Source organism: Pyrus communis, chromosome 8, assembly GCF_963583255.1.
Source record: "Pyrus communis chromosome 8, drPyrComm1.1, whole genome shotgun sequence".
NCBI classification, from domain to species: domain Eukaryota; kingdom Viridiplantae; phylum Streptophyta; class Magnoliopsida; order Rosales; family Rosaceae; genus Pyrus; species Pyrus communis.
In genome coordinates, this window is record NC_084810.1 from 17,000,637 (window position 1) to 17,022,703 (window position 22,067).

At 37.9% G+C, this 22,067-nt stretch overlaps 1 pseudogene; it reads left to right on the forward strand.

Moving 5' to 3' along the window:
- The first annotated feature begins 8,761 nt into the window (after nucleotides 1-8,761).
- LOC137742398 (beta-glucosidase 11-like) lies at nucleotides 8,762-12,152 on the forward strand (annotated as a pseudogene).
- The last annotated feature ends 9,915 nt before the right edge of the window (nucleotides 12,153-22,067 follow it).

The following is a 22,067-nucleotide window of genomic DNA, read 5'->3' on the forward strand; positions in this document are numbered from 1 at the left end:
CGCATGCTATTTCGGTCTTTAAATAATGTAAACAATTTACATTGCAATTTCATGATATTAGAATTTTGAATCCGCCACTACTTTATCCACTAATTTTTCTTTAAGACATGACATACTCTCACTTCAGAGAGATTGAATATTCAGAATGAATTTAAGTTTTTTTTTTCTTTTGGAAACTAATGAATTTAAAGTTTGAGAAACTACCAAATAACCCGTTTGACTGTCGGATTAAGTAGTCAATTTTTTTTTTTTTAGTTAAACGATAAATTTATTAGATTAGATGTTAAGTTAGAGAGCTGACAAAGTTCGAACTCAAACTGTGGTGATGAAGAGGGCCACTTGCTCAAAAAAAAATTTTTAGGTTAAATAATGAAAGTAGTTACCGAAGAAAATTTTAATATTCGATTTTTAGAGAAGTAAAAACAAAAGCGGAAAATTAAAAATGGTTATCAAATGGTAAATTGTTGATTCAATTCCAGTGGCATATGTTATTCCTTGTCCAACGTCCAAGATGGTATCCAATGCGGTTAAGCACGTTGTTGTGCATACAGACAAGGAGGAGAGATACAGTGATAAAGAAATGATCGGATATAGAGCAAGTTTTGGGGTCACAATTGTGTGGGAAAAGGATTATTACTTCATGTAATCCATCACATCATCAGAATGCAGCTCAACAAGAATAAATTTGCGTAATTCTGAAATTGGTTTTTTAGCCAAATGGTACTTGACATTTGCATAATACATAACTTTTGTTCCTAAAATTAAAAATCAATAGAAATGAATTTTGAAATTGTCTATCCATTATTTGGGTAATTTTATTAAAAACTCAAGTTCAAAAAAAAAAAAAAAAAAAGCTAATTAAAAAAGTTCAAAGAAATAATGATTAAAATTAAAGTTGAAGAGAGAAATTGAAAGCCGTATACAAATTCAAAATAGCAAATCAACAAATATCTAAATTTAAAACACATTCAGTTTTCTTTCAAAACTTTGATATCATTGTAACCAAACATCCAATTTTTTCTTTAAACCCGTGACCAAACAGAAACCTTCTTGCTCCGCCTCCCTCTGAATCCGTGAGAACAAGAACACCTTAGCTCCCTCCATCTCCCATGCTATCTAGATTGGCTTCTTCTACAAGCTTCCCTTCGTTGATATCATTTTTTGTCCCTCCTCCAAGCGTCGACTCCACATCGCATTGAGATCTCAGTGAGATTGCAGCGAGATTACAGCGATGAAATCTACGGCGACGACTTTAAACACGAACCCATATACCCGAATTTTGCAGCGGCGTGGTGGTAAAGCGGTTTTGGCAAGTGAGGTCGCGCTCGACCTGAGTACGGAGGACGAGTTTTGTGCAGCCTTGGGCTTCGAGCTCGCGGACGATGGGTGATCCGACGAGGCCAAGGTGGTCGGTTGACACTTATGGATGGGGTGTCTGCTTGTCTTCTTGTTAAGCGAGAAGCTGAGTGCTTGGAGTGTTTGGTTAGGGAAATAGCGGGTGTTTGGTTAATAATCAAAAATTGCTTAAAGTGCCAGCTGCTTCAATATTATTGGTCCACCTCAAAAATTCAGTATGCTGCGTCCTGACCGGTCAGGAGCCAAGTATTATCCCCATCTGTCTGTGTTTCTTCTTGTTGGCTATTTCGAACCACTCATACAGACCTGACTCAACTCAACAACCATACAATAGAAAAGATAATAAACAAGGATCTGGAGTCTACAATTTGCTCTAAAGTGCGGATAACAAATTAAAGGGTGTCCACTCAAATCTCTTTGTAACTTTTGCCTTTTGAAACTCCTTCCCTTCCGAGTTCTTGCTGCGGGCTTGTGTTATTACTCATGCTGAGAGTTTCATTTTTTCTGTGTTTTCTTCTCATAAAGCTTTCTTTATGCGCTGATAAATATAGCAGAGATGACTTCCCTCCAGGCTTCGTGTTTGGTGCTTCCTCCTCTGCTTATCAGGTTCTTCTTCTTATGTATACATGTATTCATATATGTCCATACATACATACATACATACATACATTGTATGTATGTATGGGATAATAAGATATAATTAGTTAGATATGTTGGTCAATAATATAAGCCTCTATATATGCTTTTGTATGTATTACTAGTAGTGCTCCGCATCAAATGAAATAAAAATAAAAAAAAGTGATGGAATGGGCTTGGTTCAAAACTAATTCCACATGAATAGGTGGAAGGTGCTGCGGACCAAGACGGAAGGACCCCAAGCATCTTGGACACATATGCTCATGCTGGTTAGCTTCCACTATTTTTACATCACACTATCCATATAATATTATGGATTTTGTATCTTGTTCCGGAGTATGGGGGGATACTTCAAATTTTTTAACTATTAAATCTTTGTCCGAAAATACAAAATCAAGAACCAACGGTTCATAAGTCTAGAGTGGTTAATTATTTACTGTTTTCATTATTTACTATTTTTACTTATTTACTGTTTTCATTTCTATTCTATAAATTGTGAAAGGTGAAGACCTGGTTTTCCTTATGGATTAGAATTATCTTCCCTCCTATTATCATCCCCTTCCCTTCCCTCCTCTTACACTTTGTGTTTTGTCTTATTGTTTTTATAAAAAGAAAAAAATCAATATAAGATGTTGACGTGGCTTAACCGTAACCATTCAAGTAGGAGGTGAGGGAAGGGAAGAGAGATTAGGAGGGGAGAGAATCCTCTTCCTTTGCTTATTGAGGCTATGTGTGGTTAACTAAATTAGAATATTGATATTTAAACACATAATATTAGCACAGGTGGATCTCACAATAAACTATACGATCCACCTATTAGAGAGTTAGTTAGCAAGTGTGAATGTAGTGCATCCAAATAGAATTTAATAGGTTAGAGTGTTGCAACTTTAGGATGTTGTACTGACTAGGTGAACAATTTTAAATTTAAACAAAGGAAAACTAATGAAAATGGTTTGAAAATTTTGAGTTTTAATCAAAATAACAGAATAAAAGTGTAAGTGAATAGTACTATAAGTGACTTTCTAGGTTAAAAATATCCTTAACGTTAAAAGTGAATAGTACCAGAAGTATTTCATTAAGACTCCCTTTAAACAATTGTACTACTGGACTGTCCACAGTTAAAGTACAGACATCTTTTCATATGATTAGTTTTGGTTAGTTGAAAATTGTTATATAACTAGAGCTTACAGCCTATTTGAGAGTGATTAATGTTTTACCAAACTCACTTCCAAAGCATTTGGCAAAAAATAAAAAATAAAAAAATAAAAAAAAAATGTTTTCTTTAATTTGAAAAATAAGAAAATCACTAATAGAGAAATACATTTGAAAATAAGAAAATCACCAAGGGCTTCTACCAACTTTTAAAATTCCAAAATCACTAATGTGTAATTATTTTTTTGAGAAACTAATGTGTAAATTTCTTCTGAACGAGTCAATAAATTTGTCATATGAGGCGAAGCATTTAGTGTTAATATAAGTAAAATGAGCGTTGAAAATAAGGGCAGAATAATCAACGAAATTAGGGAGGAGAACAAAAACCCAACACTTGCAAGTAAAATATTAATTGCATTTGGAATTTGACTATTGAAAACTATTGACAAGCTTGATTTACTGATCAGATGTGATTTTCTCAGTAATTTGGAAACCATGTGACATTTCTTATCATTGTGAACTAAGTAAAAGTGTTAAAGAGTATGGAAATATTTGATAAGTTTCTATGAAAACTTGATGAAGGTATGAGAAAACTGGAAAATGGCAAAGAGAATTTCAGAGAAGGATGATGGAATTGATTGCAATATTCCTCACAACAAACACATGAGGTTGTTACCGTTATACATGGAAGAGGAAGGGAGATCCTTCACTCATAAAAACCAAACTAAATCTCAGCGCTTAATTGCTATCACCTTCTGAGATTATGTCACTTATTATAATCCATCGCTTAAGTTAGATACAAGCAAGGACAGCCACATGGACTATGATCCAACAACTCTAATTTAAACCTGAAACAAATATTAAACTAAAAGTTTGAAATCTTTCTTTGCCTCCAAGTCTCAGCTGAAGGGTTATACGCCAACACTCCCTTCTAATCCTTTAGCTGACTTGACTTCCAGAAGCTCTCTTAAATAGGCAAATCGATCTTTAGGCAAAGCTTTAGTAAGAATGTCTGCAATTTGCTCGTCTGTCTTGTAGTACACAGTTCAATCTCCTTGGCTTGAATTGTTTCTCGGATGAAATGAAACTTTCTGTTGATATGTCTTGTCTTTTGGTGAAAGACAGGATTCTTAGCCATAGCAATGGCTAATGTGTTGTCACACATAATCTGTGTCCCTTCCACTTGTTCTTCTTCAAAATCTTCAAGTACAAATCTCAGCCATTTTGCTTGAGAAGTGGCTTCTATAGCACTTACATATTCTGCTTCTGTTGTGGACAATGCCACAGTGCTTTGCGTGATTGATGCCCATGAAAACAACAAGATCCCGGTGTAAATGCATAACCTGAAGTGCTTCTCATATTATCCTCACTTTCAGCTGAGTCACTATCACAGTAACCAATTAGAGTAGTTTCTTTTCCCTTTTCAAAGGCAATTCCAAAATCAATTGTTCCTTGAATGTATCTCAACACCCTCTTTGTTGTTCCCATGTGCTTCTTAGTAGGATTATGCATGAATCTTGCCAGCAAGCTTGCTGCAAGCATTATATCTGATCTAGTTGTTGTCAAGTATAGTTGGCTCCCCACTAGTTTTCTGTATTCACCCTCATTTCTAGCTTCACTACCATCAACCTTGTTAGTTTCTCAGTCACAACAACTGGAGTAGCAATAGTTTTATAGTCTTTTAACCCAAATTTCTCAATCAACTTCTGTGCATACTTCTTTTGATGTATGAAAATGTTTTTCTCAGTTTGTAGTACACCCATTCCAAGGAAACAATGTAACAAACCCAAATCTAAGTCCTCACTTGTTTTAACATACAAGGTTGCCTCACTTGAACTTTTCTTGAAGCCTACATTGTTGAAGTAAGCTATCTCATCATACCAGGCCCTTGGTGCCTACTTTAAACCATACAATGCCTTGTTTAGTTTATACACCTTAGTCTCTTCATTTTCTTTCACAAAACCCTGTGGTTGCTCAACATACACTTCCTCTTTCAAAACTCCATTGAGAAAGGCTGATTTCACATCCAGTTGGTTACAAACTTCATTCCTTCTGTGCAGCAAGTGCAATCAAGGTTTTTATGGTATCCAATCTTGCCACATGAGCAAAAGTCTCATTGTAGTCAATTCCAGGCTTTTGTGAATAACCTTTAACCACTAATCTAGCCTTATTCTTCTGCACTGTACCATCCAAATTGAGTTTGGTTTTATAGACCCATTTGACACCAATGATTGGCTTATCAAATGGTCTCTCAATTAACTGCCATGTATTCTTCTTATCTATCATTTCTAATTCAGCTTTCATTGCAGTCCTTCATGAGTCATCCTTGGCTGCATCATCATAACTTTCAGGTTCAACAATGCACATATTGCATTAAGCCATGATTTCATTTACACTTCTTCACTTCTTAGGTGTATCATCATATACTTTAGGTATTTCAATCATACTTTCACTTTGAGAAGTAGTGGATTGATTAGATTGAGTACACTTGCCAATGTCACATATCTCAGTAGCATTTATGCTCAATGAGAACTGAAAATCTTGCTTCATTGTTTGTAGTGCAGTTCCAATCCCAAGAAGCATTCTCATCAAATGTAACATCTCTTGATAGAATGATCTTCTTTGAAATCGGATCAAATAATATGTACCCTTTTTCACGAGTACCATAGCCTACAAAGATGCATTTATGATTGTTTTCTTCCAACTTTTGTCAGAGATTAGAAGGGATGTGCACCTAGCTAAGAGAGCCAAAGATCTTCAAGTGAGATATCCCTGGCTTTCTCCTACTATATGGCCTCAAATGGAGTTATTTTTCCCAAAGCTTTGGAAGGACATATGTTAAGCAAGTAAACAACAGTGTTCACTGCTTCTGCCCAAATCACATATAGAAGGTTCTTCTCATGCATCATTGACTTTGCCTTTTCCACCACAGTTCTATTCTTCCTCTCTGACACTCCATTTTGATGGGGAGTGTAGGCTATAGTCAACTGTGTCTAGATTCCTAGAGCACTGCAATACTTATCAAATTCTACATAAAGGAATTCTCCTCCTCTATCACTTCTAAGACATTTCACCTTATAACCACATTGTAATTCTGTCATTGCCTTGAACTTTTTAAAACACTCAAGTGCACCAGACTTATATCTCAGAAAGTACACGTATGTCATTCTAATGCAGTCATATGTGAACAACAGAAAATATTTATTTCCAAAATGAGAATCAACTTGCATTGGTCCATAGATATCTGTGTGGATCATTTCCAGTGGATATTTAGCTCTCCAAGCTGACTCAGAAGGGAATGAGTCCCTATGTTGTGTTCCCATCATGCATCATTCACATACACTAGTTAACATTTCCAAATAGGGCAATCCACGCACCATCTCTTGTTCTTCAAGTAATCTAAGACTTCTCTCATTCAAGTGACCCAATCTCTTATGCCATACCTAAGAGCAATGTGTGACACTTGCTCTTAGCACAAACTGATTTGTAGGCATCATTGTCAATGGAAAGCATCTATTAATGGTCATTTGCACTCTAACCACTAGATTGTCCAGTGACCATCCATCAAATCCATTCACAACATCTCCTCCAAACACCAAGTAATAACCATGTTCCATCATTTGACCTACATTAAGAAGATTTTCTTCAAGTCTAGGTACCATCATAACTTATTGAACATGTTTTCTTTTTAACATGGTTTCAATTACCAAGGTTCATTTTCCTTCAACTTTGACAATTTCTCATGTGCCCACTTTCACCTTTGAAGACAAATTTCTCTATATATTCACAAGCAATCTCTCATCACCTATCATGTGGTTGCTATAACCACTATCAATACCAAGAATTATTCATTGTCACATCTATCACAGTATTGCAGGCATAGAACAATGATCATGTTTCCTGTTTCACCCATTTGCCTTGCATAATTATCCTTTTGTATTGCTTTGTTTCCATGACAATCCTCCACAACATGACCTGGTTTACCACAACATGTGCATTTTGGTTTACCTTCATACCACCATTTCCCATAGTGAAGCCTATCACACCATTTGCAATCAGGGACTCCCTGAACATTGTTTTGTCTAGGAGCAAAATTAGGCTTATGATCCCAATTTCTCTGAGCGTTGTTTTGTCTAGGAATAAAGTTAGGCCTGTGGTCCCAATTTCTCCCTCTTGGTTTCCAATTCTTTTGAAATGTATGATTCCTAGAAAATTCATCACTTTTAGGACCCTTAGCTGCAACATTTAGGCTAACAAATGCTCTCTCAGTAGAGGTTTCAACATGTACATCAAGTCTTTGCTTAAATCCCTTAAGTGAAACAACAACATCTTGAACCTCAAGGGTTTCGAGATTCTTAGAATGCTCAATCACATATTAAATTGCATCATATGTTTTAGAAAGACTATTTAACAATTTATGCACAATTCTCTCCCTAGATAATTCATCTCCATGGCTTCTCATTTGATTAGTAATGTCAAATAATCTAGCGAGATGCACAGATAGAGATTCATTTTTCTTCATACGAGTATACTCAAAATCTCTACGTAACCCTTGCAATTTTACACTTCTTACTTGTTTGTCTCCTCTGAATTCACTCTTCAAGACATCTCAAGCTCGTTTGGATGTTTCTTCATTCACAATTCTGGGGAACATTTGATCCGAGACTACTCCTTGGATCATTCCAAGCGCATGAGCATCTTTCATCAAGGTCTCACTGAATGACACCAACTCCATTGTTTCCTTCTTCATTTCATCGAGCACAGCCATAGTATCATTCGGATCTTGAGGTTCAAACCCATTTTCAATCATCTCCCATAGACCACACGACTTCAATATAGTCGTCATACGAATCCTCCAAAACTCGTAGTTTTCTTCATTGAAAAATGGAGCAATAAGCTTAGCAGTACTTGATCCAACCATGTTAGACTTTAGATTCAAGAGATCGCAAAGTTTCCAGATTTGATTTGAGCTCAAAACACAACTCAATCACATACAGGTAATTTTCACAGATTTCATGCCCAATATAGACGATGCAACCTAGCTCTGAGGCCATGCTCGAGTATGGAAATATTTGATAAGCTTCTACGAAATCTTGATGAAGGTCTAAGAAAACCAGAAAATGGCAGAGAGAATTTCAAATAAGGATGATGGAATTGATTGCAATATTCCTCACAACAAACATGTGAGGTTGTTACCGTTATACATGGAAGAGGAAGGGAGATCCTTCACTCATAATAAACAAACTAAACCTCAGCCCTTAATTGCTATCACCCTATGAGATGATGCCACTCGTTATATTCTATCACTTAAGCTAGACACAAGCAAGGATAGCTACATGGACTATGATCCAACGACTCTAGTTTAAACCTGAAACAAATATTAAACTAAAGGTTTGAATTCTTTCTTTGCCTCCAAGTCTCAGCTGAAGAGTTATACGCCAACAAAAAGAATGCATGTTTATGTTGACTCGTTGAGGGTTAAACAATTGATCATTATCACTTAAAACCAACTAAACCATAATTGAATTAGACATTGTTGATTGTTCGAACTTGCACAATCACTTACATGTATCAAGATCTTTATTAATTCTGCTTTACTCCCAAAATTTCAGGTAATTATGATGGAGCTACTGGAGATGTAGTGTGTGATCAATATCACAAATACAAGGTCTATACTCTGCAAGATCCAGTTCAATTTTTGTTTAGACGATTTGGGACTAGTAGTTCTTTTGTTTGCAGAAACCAATATCATACTAATTAGAAATATGATGTTGTTGTTTTATACTACGCATCATTATATCATGGATTATTGTTGAAGTATGGTTTATGCATGATCAGGTTCATTCAAACCATTTCAGGAAGATGTCCAACTAATGGTGGATACTGGTTTGGAGGCATATAGATTTTCCATCTCATGGTCCAGACTTATCCCAAGTATGCATGATCAACGAATTGTAACTCAGATTAAACAAAAGAAGTAATGATTTATTGTTCTTAGCTTTTGACGCACTTAATCAATATTTGGTTTGTTTCTCTCAGATGGGAGAGGACCTGTCAATCCAAAGGGTGTACAATATTACAACAATCTTATTGATGAACTGATCAGCCATGGTAACAATCTATCTAAATTATGAACCACAATTTCCTTGCTTATACTATCAATAAGTGAGTAGCTATAGAGATCAACAAATCCTAATGTTGATAATAAATTAATTTGTTTGTTTAAACCAGGAATCGAACCACATGTTACTTTACACCAAAGTGATCTCCTGCAGGCACTTGATGATGAGTATGGAGGATGGGTAAGTCGAAAAATTGTGTAAGTTCCTAACTTTTATTGGTGAGTATTAACTGGGACATGCAGAAATGGGGGATCCATGATGATCGTGATGGAACACTTTTGTGGATGCAGAAAAGACTTCACTGCATATGCAGATGCGTGCTTCAAAAATTTTGGGGATAGAGTTTTGCATTGGACTACTATGAATGAGCCTAATGTTTTTACACTTGGGGGTTACGATGTTGGATTTCTTCCACCACACGATGTTCAGCTCCATTTGGTGTCAATTGTTCTAGGGGTAATTCCTCAACAGAGCCATACATGGCAGCTCATTATACCTTGTTAGCTCATGCATCAGCTGCTAGATTGTACAAGAAAATGTACCAGGTAATTCTCAAACTCTTTGCTGTCAAGGGTTTCGAGAACTTTTATCTTTGTGATAATTAGTAATACACAATAAAAACACTCATAAATTAGATGCACGTCTCACAAATTCCCTTAAAATATGATTTCTCAAACTCATAAAACAAAATACCAACACCCCCTTCTATTTATAGCAAGTTGTATATCAATACCAGTATTAATGTAACATGAGGTTCCTATATAAACTTAGACTTTTCATGAAAAAAATATATAGGTTGATCAGAGAAATTTTTGAGATATGCAGGACAAGCAGCATGGATATATAGGAATCAATGTTTTTTCCTATTGGTTTGTTCCTCTAACAAAAACTATTGAAGATGAACTTGCTACCCAAAGAGCCATGGACTTCTATTTTGGTTGGTAAGTCAGATGTTGAGCACTCATCTTTTCATCTATATATATTTCTCACTTGTCCAAAACATAATGCCGTTTTAGCTACCTGTAATTCCAATGTGTCTGCTTCCTTTTGTTGGGTTTTGAATCCCTTGGTGTTTGGAGATTACCCTGATGTAATGAAAAAGATAGTAGGCTCCAGAATTCCTGTTTTTACTAGTCTTGAGTCCCGAAGTGTCAGGGGTTCATTTGACTTCATTGGATTGAATTATTATCTCACATTAAACATCAAAGACTGCTCCAGCACTCTAAAGATGGAAACCAGAGACTTTATGGCAGACTCAGCAACAAAGATATCCCGTATGTTTTTTCTTATACATATACGTATGTAGTGAAATTCTTTATGCATGATGTCTGCTCCTTAGTTTAATGACCGATGTGTCCATAACATGTCATTAATAAGTCGATAAAATGTGTGAAAAGATAATTGACAGGTAGAGGAAATGTTGGAATTGCTTGCTTTCATTCATCAATGTATACAAGTTTTATAATACATTATCAATAAGAGCCCTATACGTGGTAAATTACAAAGAGAATATTTAAAGATAATTACTGATGCATTGTACTATGGACTCATGTCTAACAGCTAGTTCGTGAACTTATGAGAGTTTATTCTTGTTTAGATGCTTAGCTGCAATCCTTTGAGCTTACAAAAGTTTGTTTGATTGCATTTGCAGCACTGGAAAATGGTACAACAACATTTGAGGTAAAATCTTGAACATAATATAAAGTAGAACCGGCTCAATGCTACTTATGGATTAATTTCAGAGCACTAGTGATCGTGTTGTTTGAATCAGTTTCCAATAACTCCCTGAGGCCTGCAAGAACTGTTGGAATATATCAAGGAAAATTATGGCAATCCTCCTATATATATCCAGGAAAATGGTATCTTCTCTCTCTCTCTCTCTCTCTCTCTCTCTCTCTCTCTCTCTCTCTCTCTCTCTCTCTCTCTCTCTCGGTTTTTTTGTTGCGTGGAAAGTATCTCTCTGCATCAACCATGTGGTGATTTTTTTTTCTGTAAATGGATAGTACAGGGTTTAAATTTTAACCCAAGGAGTGCTATTTGAATGTGTAGTGTTATCAAATAAGTTTTATTTAAGATTTCCCCATATCTACAGACCATGCATGCGTTGCGCGTATTTTGTTTCAAACTGTACATTATATTTCCTGGTACTAGAGCTTAACTTTTGGCTCTTTCCATGCACTAGTTTGCATTAGCTGCTTATCATTTTCCTTCTTTATCTGTATTAAACATTAGGTCAACGGACTCGACGCAATTCATCTTTGGAGGACTGGGGGCGGGTGAAATATTTGCAAGGGCACATCCAATCTTTGCTTGAAGCTATAAGGTATATATGATTTATCTTGTGACCTCTCCATGTTGCAAAGCTAACTGGACGAGTCCAAATGAAAATGTTTAATGCAAGTGTTTATGTAAATATAGGGATAGTCAAACCAGCTATATTTTTCACCATAGGAAAGTACTACGTCTAAAATACTAATTATCCTGTGTTACTTTGGAAGGAATGGATCAAACTCAAGAGGTTATTTCACATTGTCCTTCTTGGATTCTCTTGAGCTGTTAGACGGCTATGAATCGAGCTATGGCCTTTACTATGTGGATTTGGAAGACCCTGATTTGAAAAGACAACCTAAACTCTCTGCTCATTGGTACTCTAATTTTCTAAAGAGAAAAAATGTCATCAACTTTGATAAAGTTCTTACATCCATTTCCAATGGCTACGACATTTAGTAGATTTCATTATACACAGTTATATTCTAAAATGCATATGTTTACATTCCCATAAGTTTTGTTATAATTCTTAAGTTATATAACCTTCACTTCTTTTTTACATTCTTCGGAAATGTAACCGCCACTTGAAGTATTTTAAATATCTATTAGTCTTGTTCCCTTGTTAATCGGGTGACTAGGAATTTATGGTCATGTATCCTTGGATTTGATATTAAAAATTAAGATTAAAACATTAAAATGCTTACTTGACCCAAGTGTGGATCCATTAGGAGACCCACTGGGTCCGGGACCGTACGGAGCTGGAAAGGTCCTCTAAGAACCATAGGTCTGTCTGATTTTGGACCCATAAATGCCCACCAAATGTTCAATGAAATGTTTGCTCGACAGACTCAGCAGGTGCTCGACATGATTCAACAGCACGCCTTGGCAGCTATTGACAAATATCAACGACATGCCCTTGTAGATTTTGACAGATATCGACAATGTCATAACATCTGATGAAAGATATCGATAGCATGCCTTGACACTTATCGAGTGTAAACAGATATCAACAATCTAACGTTGTCGGTATCTATCTACAGGCACACAACAAAGGGCGGAAAATAACGAATTCTAACAACTCGACGAAATGCCTCATTCAAGATATTAAAGAATAAATTACGCAATCGCATGCTATTTGGATCTTTAAATAATATAAACAATTTACATTGCAATTCCATGATATTAGATTTTTGAATCCGTCACTGCTTTGTCCTCTAATTTTTCTCTAAGACATGACATACTCTCATCACTTCAGAGGGATTAAGTATTCAGAATGAACTTAAAGTTTTTTTTTTTTTTTTTTTTTTTTTTTTTTTTTGGAAACTAACGAATTTAAAGTTTGAGAAACTACCAAATACCCCATTTGACCGCCGGATTAAGTATTCAAATTTTTTTTTTTTTTTTTTTGTTAAACGATAAATTTATTATATTAGATATTAAGTTAGAAAGCCGACAGGGTTCGAACTCAAGACGTGCTGATGGAGAGGGCCACTTGTTCAATTTTTTTTTTTTTTTTTTTTAAGTTGAATAATGAAAGAAGCTACCGAACAAAATTTCAATTTTCGATTTTCACAAAAGTAAAAACAAAAGTTGAAAACTAAAAATGGTTATCAAATGGATAATTGTTGATTCAATTCCAATGACATATGTTATTCCGTGTCCAACGTCCAAGATGGTATCCAATGCGGTTAAGCACGTTGTTGTGCATACAGACAAGGAGGAGAGAAACAGTGATAAAGAAATGATCGGATATAGAGCAAGTTCTGAGGTCACAACTGTGTGGGAAAAGGATTACTTCATGGAATCTATCACATCATCAGAATGCAGCTCAACAAGAATAAATTTGGGTAATTCTGAAATCTATTAAATAGGAGTTACATAAGAAGAGGCAGCGAGAAAGGAGATAAATTCTATAAAGCAATTTATATAGGATGAGTATTTTAATATGGTGTTAAATTTTATTAAGCAATTTATATGAGACAAGTATATTAATATGGTGTCTCATGTTAATAGTACAATGTTATGTGCCGTAAAACTTACTTATATTATTGTATTATTTGTACAACATTAGAAAATGGTGTACCTGTATTGTGAAAGTCTTTATCATTAGTTATATTTAAGCCAAAGCGTTTGAGTATTTTTTTACTCCACTCTACGTGACCTTATGCTTTTCCTTGTATAAGGTCATGTACTATTTGGTATTAGAGCCAGAGAGCGAGTCGGTATGGCCACGTGATTGGTGGGTCCCCTTAGCCCCATGCGATGATGGTGAGTCCCTTGGCCCAGCGTGTGAGGTGAGTCTCCCCTTGGCTATACGTGGTTGTCAATGTATGAATCTCTCACGTGTGACCCACTAATTGGATCTAACATGAGGAAGCGTGTTGAAATATCTTACGTCGGCCGTATCTCTGAAAAAAGAAGAGTTTGAATATCATAACCTCACTCCAACTAAGACATAAAACCACAAACCTGACAAATTGGGCAGATAGTAATTACCAAATTGGAGACACTATCAATGTTGTTGGAAGTTGGGGTCCTGGGCCCGTATCTCTGAAAATTATATAGCATATTCCAAACCGAGGTTCTCGCAGAGTACTCTTTCAGGGTTATGTAGAGAAGAATACAACCCATGAAGGTGCTGTTGGCAGTAGACACCTAGGTTTTTACAATATAAGATACAAACAGATCAAATTGTCAAATTCTCTCCACCTCTTTCTACAACTTAACCCCAAAAAAAATGTCATATTCTCTTCATCTCTTTCTATATTCAGAGTGCCTATTTCGCCAGAGTAGCTAGTTATATGTCCATGGCTGAAGATCATAAAATATCTGGTGATCATCATCACCAACTTCGATCAAAATTTCACGATCAACCTCCTAAAGGTTTCGAAAAAGAAGATAGTACTGAACCAATCGCTCATGAGTTACCAAATGATCGACAGGAAGACTTCTGTCGAACGCCAGCCTCGTATGATCACAAGATATCTACCATTCAAAGCTGCCCAGCCACACCAAGAAAACAAGCACACGGAAATGTTTTCTTACGTAAGAGGAAATTGGCACGACTGGAATTCTTTGAAACCACTGGGCGTGAAGAGGTAGAGTCATTCTTTCGCTCTTGCTTTGAATCTCCTAGTTCTAGAGTTAAGAAGAGATGTACCAGTATATTTTAAACCTTAGAGTATTTCTAGATTGCAGACTCTCTCCCTGTATATATATTATTGTTCATTATTTCCTTTGCTAATTAATGTTTTTCTTAATTCCATGAGTTAATATAAGGATCAATTATGATAGATGTTGATTTTTATGGTTTAGACTGGCTACAAACCTTTTTTTTTTTTTCTTTTTTTTTTTTTATAGTAAATGCAATAGCAAGGTTTTCTTTCTTGTTCCTTGTTTTTTATTTTCACGGAAACTTGTTAATTCTTTGTTATGGTTTTCTGTATATGTGTCTCAATTGTTAGGGGTACGTATAGTGGTATCAAACTCACTATTTATGAAAATCAAACCTAACAACCTCCTACTTATAAATGAAAAAAAATATAACTATTCGATCCAGCTGGAGGTTCCCGCTACCTTGTTGCGAACGATTCAGAGGTGGTATTCGATCCGCCTCCTGAGGCAGGGATTGCTCCGTCATACCATCCTAACGTTTAGGCTCATCTCTCTAGCTATAGCATAGAGAAGACTGTTAGGAGAGTCCAGGGCAGTCCGGCGACCATTGCCCCAATGGGACGTAGCACGGTAAACCTGTTCAGGCGGTAAGTTCGTGCATGCCCAGATGCTCACATGACCCAAGGCGTTAGGAAATTGAATGGCGAGTTTTAATTTAAAGGAACTAAGTGTTCCATTTCTCCCCTGCATCAATGAGGAGACACTACACCCTGTGCTACTACGAACCCGACCCATTGGCTGCTATTCGACCTTTTAGAGCTAACAGCAGGTCCTATAAGGAAGGGGATGGAAGCAACGTTATTCACAGTCGCGCACTTCTGGCGAACCCGGCCGCTCATATCTCAGGGGATAAGGGTGCAAAAACCCGAATTTAACAGGGGTGCCTCCCGTTCGGGAACAGGAAAAGAGAGAAGCACTTGCCGCGCATACTTATCCCAATTAGAATTAGAAAGAAAGGTTAACTATCCGCAAATGCCCTTCGACGAAAAGGCAAGACGCAATGATCGTACATTCATTCGCCTTTTGCTCATTTTTCATTTCGACAATGAGAGCTACGATCGCACCACGCTCCAGTCAACCGATTTTCGGAGGGCCAAAGTGTAGATAGATCCTTCGCTTACTCAGCTAAGCCGAACACGAGAAAATGAGTTAAGTCGCGGAAAGTTGCAAAGCCACTTGTAGCCCTACTGGGGCACCAGGAGGAAGTAAACCTACCGGAGGGACTCACACTGTTGCAGAATCAGCATCAGCACTAGCCAAAGAAAAGCTAAAAGAGGACGTCCTATGGCCAAGGGAGAAGGAGAAGCGCAAGAAAGAGGACGTAATAGATAGACGGACGCCCCCCCTTTGGCCTGGATTGTGACCCCGGAGACATTTTTTCAAAGTAGACTTCCTGCTGACACACTTGCATCCATGGATGCGCCACTCTGTCGGATAGAGGATGAACCACGGTCTTGCAAAGTACGGGGGATTGAGACCGCGGGCAGAAAAGGTGGGGAGAGATTCAGTCCGACCAAAAAAGGGCACCCTAGCGACTCCCGCATGTGCAGGTTGCCATCCTGACGGGAGCCTGCGGCTGACGTCGATGCACGGTAAGCCGACTTTTCTTCATCAAGATGTCTACCAATAATTCCATTCTCATTTATATAGGCCCCTCTGGTCCTACATTTGCTAAATTAGCCGGAGCTCATGGAAAAAGAAAAGAAAATAAAACATAGCAATTGCAGCAAAGCCTAACCAACCATTGGTTATGCGAGAAAATAGAGGGACCAGAAGTCATTCTGTAAATACGCTTTATTCTGGGGAAATCGACTCTAGATGATCGACGAATTAAGCGATCACATGACCGTTTGCTAAGTCTTAGGAGAGTGAGGCCCTTTTGAAGCATCCGTCTTTGCATAGTTTTAATTTTATTAGAGGAGGAAGTCGCTTCTCATACAAAAGAAAAAGAATTAGCTTTTCTTGAAGGTAGTCCTTTGGTCTATGGGCTTTGAAAAAGTATTTTGCCCTAGAGTGGATAAGGTTACTAAAGAACCGAACAATGTCTTGCTCCGCCAGATAGGAAGGGCAGCAGAAAGCATAGGCCACATAGACTCTGATCATCGTAAACAGCGTAGTTAGATAATAGGATGTGCTCCTTTCTGCTCTCTTATAGAAGCATTGATGCTATTGAGAGAATGCTTCGAAAATTCCTTTAGCTTAGGGATCGCAGGTCAATACATACAGTTAGCTGGGAGACCATCCATCTGTCAACCAAAAAAAGAGGGTTGATTGGGCATCTAGAGCCTTAGGCGATGGAATGAAGCCTGCCTTCTCAAGCAAGTTTGGCTGCTGGCCTACAACCCCAGTTCCATATGGATCGACTGGATCAAAGCTAGATATATCAAATCCAAATCGATATGGGACTATTTCCTTCCAACTGGCTGTTCTCCTGTGTGGAAGAATATATGCAAGCTGATCCCCAAAGCAAAGCTATTCATTTTACATGTCATTGGTGATGGATCGATCACTAAATTCTAGTATGATACCTGGCTTTCAAATGTCAGATTAGTTGACACATATGGGGGGCGTGCGATTGTTGATCTCAGCTTGGGTGATGCGCTCCTACTGTCTCGGATTTTTGGTCTTCCACTATTCTTGGAATCTTTCTTTTCCCTCAAACGACGAAAGAATCTGGACCCTTACGTCTAATGGCCTCTTCACCATCCAGTCAGCCTACAAGGCCTTAACTCCTCCTGCTACCTCCTTATTCTGGCCGAAAAAACATCTGGTTCCCGGCCGATGCATGCGTGCACAGGCTATCTAAGGGCGATTAAAGACGAAGGACTTCCTTGCTAAACTGGGCCTTGGTTACGACTGCGACTGTGTTCTCTGTTACAGAGAATCGGAATCGGTTCCCCAAAAATGAAAAATCTCTCTTCAGGGGCATTCTCAACCTACAGACTATCTTCAACATATCTCTGAAGTTTGGTCAGTTGAGGAGATTGAGGGCACAGCTACTAGACTGGTATTTGCTGCTGCGATTTGGTACATTTGGTCTGAGCGCAACGCTCGCATTTTCTGTACGAAAAGGGTGCCCAAAGAAATGCTGCTCTCTCTTATTCACGAACAAGCAGTACCACAGAGCGGTAAAAGGAAGGGAAAGTGTTCCGCTACTCTTGTTCAAATGGTTTCCATGGTTCGACTTTCATCGAGATTGGCGCAGTCCTTAGGCCGACAAGGGCAGAAATAGCACTCGTTGAAGGTGAAGGACCCTAATGCGGAACATAAATAAGAAGACAAAGTCTTCCATTGAATGGCTGGTTTACAAACCTGGGCTCAGACGGAACTCAGGAGAGGATTTAGCCTCTTGGTGGACTACAAGTTGAAGAGTTCATAATGTTGGGAAAAAAACGGATCTGCCATTCCTACTGCCCAGTTATGTCATCCCTTACCTATGATTCCATCCTAGTTTTCGCCGCCCATGGTTCCGAGAGACCCAATTTATACAGAATGAGCACCTCACCCCTTTCTTTCCTTGTAGTTGGAGTTGGGCAAGATTTCACTTGTAAATGGATTGGCTTTAGATGCGAGATACGGCTCATAACCACTGCTTGTGAACAGCTTGACTCCTGTTTACAGGCTTTCCCGGCTACAGTACAGATTGTGCCAAAGACAGCTCGCTCTGCTCGCTCCTGCTCAAAAATCACACAATAAGCCAAGGCGGCCAGTTCTAATCTAATCTAGCTATTTCAAAACAAATTCTCATCTCAGGAAGACAGATCGAACTATTACAGATAGAACAGATAGATTGGTGTAGGCTCTAAGCCAAGCCTATCTCGTGTGCTATAAAATACACAACGTACTTTCCCAAGCCTTTCTCAAGCTATTATGTCTAGTCCCAGGTACAAAGAGGTGTATATATAGCGTTCTCCTTCCTGCCTCGACCCTTTCGGCCAAGAGGAAATCCGGAGCGACAAAAGCGATTCCGGTCTCCCCACCATTTTACAGGTATAAGGCACGCCATTCGGTCTTTTCTAAAGTAGTAGTAGTAGTGGTGGCTATCTCCCTATGAAGTCTGGGATCTATTCCAACTTTACTTAATGTAAATAGTTGATCAGATTCGTGAATCCTGTTGAGTCCACGGGAAGATCTTCTTGTTCGGATTGCTAGCTTAGCTGCCCTTTTGGATACAACCATTTTCATTTTACAGCTTACATCCAGGCCAAGTCCTTTTCTGCCTGTGGGAAACCAAGCAATTGATTCTCCCTGTGTCAATGTTATGGGTCCAAGTCTCACTCTTTCATTGCTCTCTCCAGAAGCTTCACTTGCGACCTTCTGCTTTCTATCCTAAATAGAGAAAGAGGGAAATAGGTCAAATCAAAAGACGAGGCTGAGCGTTAGCGATGGGCTGGGTAACGAAGGGTGAGTGTAACGATGGTGCGAAGCAGAGAAGGAAAGTCAAGGGCTTTGTGGGCTAAGGGATCTCGATATGCCCTTTTAGATAAGAGTCAGTAGGCCTAGAAGGCTCCTATGCCAAAAGAGAATGCTCTACATGACTAAAGTCAAGGCGAACGGCATTAGTACAGCTGTTAAGAATACTCTCCGATGTTGACTTTGTAAACTAATAGGCCTTGGTAACCGGTAGGTTACTTTTGACATATAATTTCTAATGGAACTGCCGTCTATTGTATAGGGCTACTATATTCATTTGTACTCGTCTACTAATACCGGTCGGATTAGCTACATCGGATTGACTACTACCCTAGGATTATAGGACCAGTTGGAACGGCTTCTTCTCTTTCTACCTACACATCTCAGAGCTCATACACCTGCGCATCTCACTAGCGTATCTCCTCTCTGTCCCGTAAGCATTTAGGGTCTGACTCTCTCTTCTCGGTCAGTATATTCCCCTAATCTCTCTGTCATTGGAATAGCCAACTATAATAGGTAATTAACTCCTTGGGATCGAAAGAGAACTTTTGCTTTGGTCTCGAGGAATTGTTGAGCGAGGCTGACTTTAGAGGTGTAAGCACCGCGAGTCTCAATCCAGTCAAATTCCTGTTCTATTACTGGCTCATAACTGAGCGAAAGGCATAATAGATTCTTGCTCTTCTTAGCCTTGCAAATGAGGCGGTTGATAGACCCTTCCTGTCCTAGTGGTATGGTTAACATAAACTTCTTCCTCTGAGGCTAGCTCTAGGACAAGCGGAGGTGGTTCTTTCTCCTCTGGGGTTAAGTCCAAGACTAATGAATGTGTATATTTCTGCTTTATTCACTTCCTGAACAGTTTCTGTGCCCATTCTGGATTGAATACCTTTATATCTTGGTAAGATTAGGGTCAACGGTTTGTGCCTGTCTATTCCATCCATCCCTTCGTGGAGTTAGGGTGTGTGATGTGTCCTTTCCGATGGAATGCCCTCGGCCGCATTTCGGAATCAAAGAGTCATGGTGCTTTAGTTGTGGGTTAGCAGGGATAAGTTGGACTGCGTCAGATGGTAAGATGAGCACCGCGATCGAAGGGCTCACTCTATGGAAGTCCTCTCCCACTTGAAAGCTAAATAAGGAGAAGAAGTGCCACAAATCAATGTATTCCATTATTAGCAGAGGTTCCCTCCATCTAATCCCCCATTTTCCATTCAAATGGACTTACCAGAGAGCAGTCCATTTGAAGCCATTAATCAAAGGCTTCTCCTTGCGGCAGAAAGAAAAACTTTATTTGGGATGGTAATGGTGTCATTCGATTTTCTATTGTAAGTGACCTTCCTACAAGGGAATACTAGAGGAGGAAAATTTCTTATGTTCTCCTACCCGATATAAGGAAGCACACGTTGAGAGTACATATATAAGAATTTCACATAGGAGAAAAAATGAACCTTGTCCTTATAAAGAGTATATATAACATGCAATTCCCTATATTAGAACTTGAAAACTCAACTTTCCTTCACACACTAACAAGAAGTGGAACGCAAATGCACTTCTCATGAGTAGGACATAATAATTTCTTCTCTCCCACACAGAGGCTATTACTGTGTTGGTTTGATCCTGCTTCCAGGCGAGTCAGGCGACCATTTGGGCCAAATATTTGGAACCATATAATAGTACTGGCCAAAAGAAATTTGGAATAATAAAGTAACGTGTAAGCAAGGGTTGGCGGAAGGTATATAGAGCTTTGGATCCTATTTGTGTGTGTGTGTGTGTGTTTCGCAGGGAGAGTGACTCCAAAAAGATAAGGGCTTCCTCTAATTTGTCTTCGTTCTCTGCAGGGAGATGGAGAGATAATTAGTGACCAAAAACAAGACACACTTGAACGACAATCATTATATATATCATGAAGAAAATTTAGAAGAAACTAGTTTACACCTAGAGCACTATCCCACAAATAACGATTCACGTCGACAAATAAAACCTGCTAGACTCCTATTAATTAAAACAAAGAACAAAGGAATCATTAAATAAGAATGTCGACTCATACAAGCACATGTACTTTGAAATTACAATTCTTAACCACAAATAACACTTCAAAAATATCAACCTTACCGAATAACCTTGAATTACAAAGTCTTACGCGATGAAAGAGTGTGAAGATAGATCCTGTTAAACATATGCAATCTGGAATAATTAACATTTTCGTATACTTACAACTTAAAATGGTCGTTGGGAGCACATGGAAGCCCTAACATCTTCTAAGTCCCGCATTTGCTTTTTTTTTTGTCAATTCAAGACTTGCATTTCAATGTACGCAATTTTGGGCCTTTGACAATTCATTTCATGTTGAAATTACAACCATATATTTCAGGAGGATTTTTATGTAAACATGTTTACTGTTATCCTGCCGTATCGGTCTAATTATAGGTAAGTTTTTTCCCATAAATGTTTTTACAATATTAGATCGAAAAATATTGATTTCATGTTCTCTTTTTCCCATGTCTTTGCCCGCATATTAATTTCAACAAGGATGTGTTTATTCCATGTCTTTTCCCGTATTTTTTTTTTTCCATGTCTTTGCCCGTATATTAATTTCCACAAAGATAATATTTACCACAGTGGTGGAAATGTGTTGAATCCTCGCATGATAGCATGGGTTCGAACCTTATCGGTGGCTAATTTAAGACCTATTCTAACATAATTTATCGTTTGACAAAAAAAAAAAAATAAATAAATAAATAAAAAAGCCAATAAAAACAAGGATAATATTTATGTCTAAGGATTTATTTGTCCCCTTGCATACGATTAACAAACTTTTATCGTCCGAACACATATCATTTATACTTTTTATCATCATTTAAAAATTACATCTGTAAAAGTTGTTCAATTTGAAGATCATTTAGGTTAACCTATCAATAATTTTAATAACAAGCAGTATTCTCATGATAAACT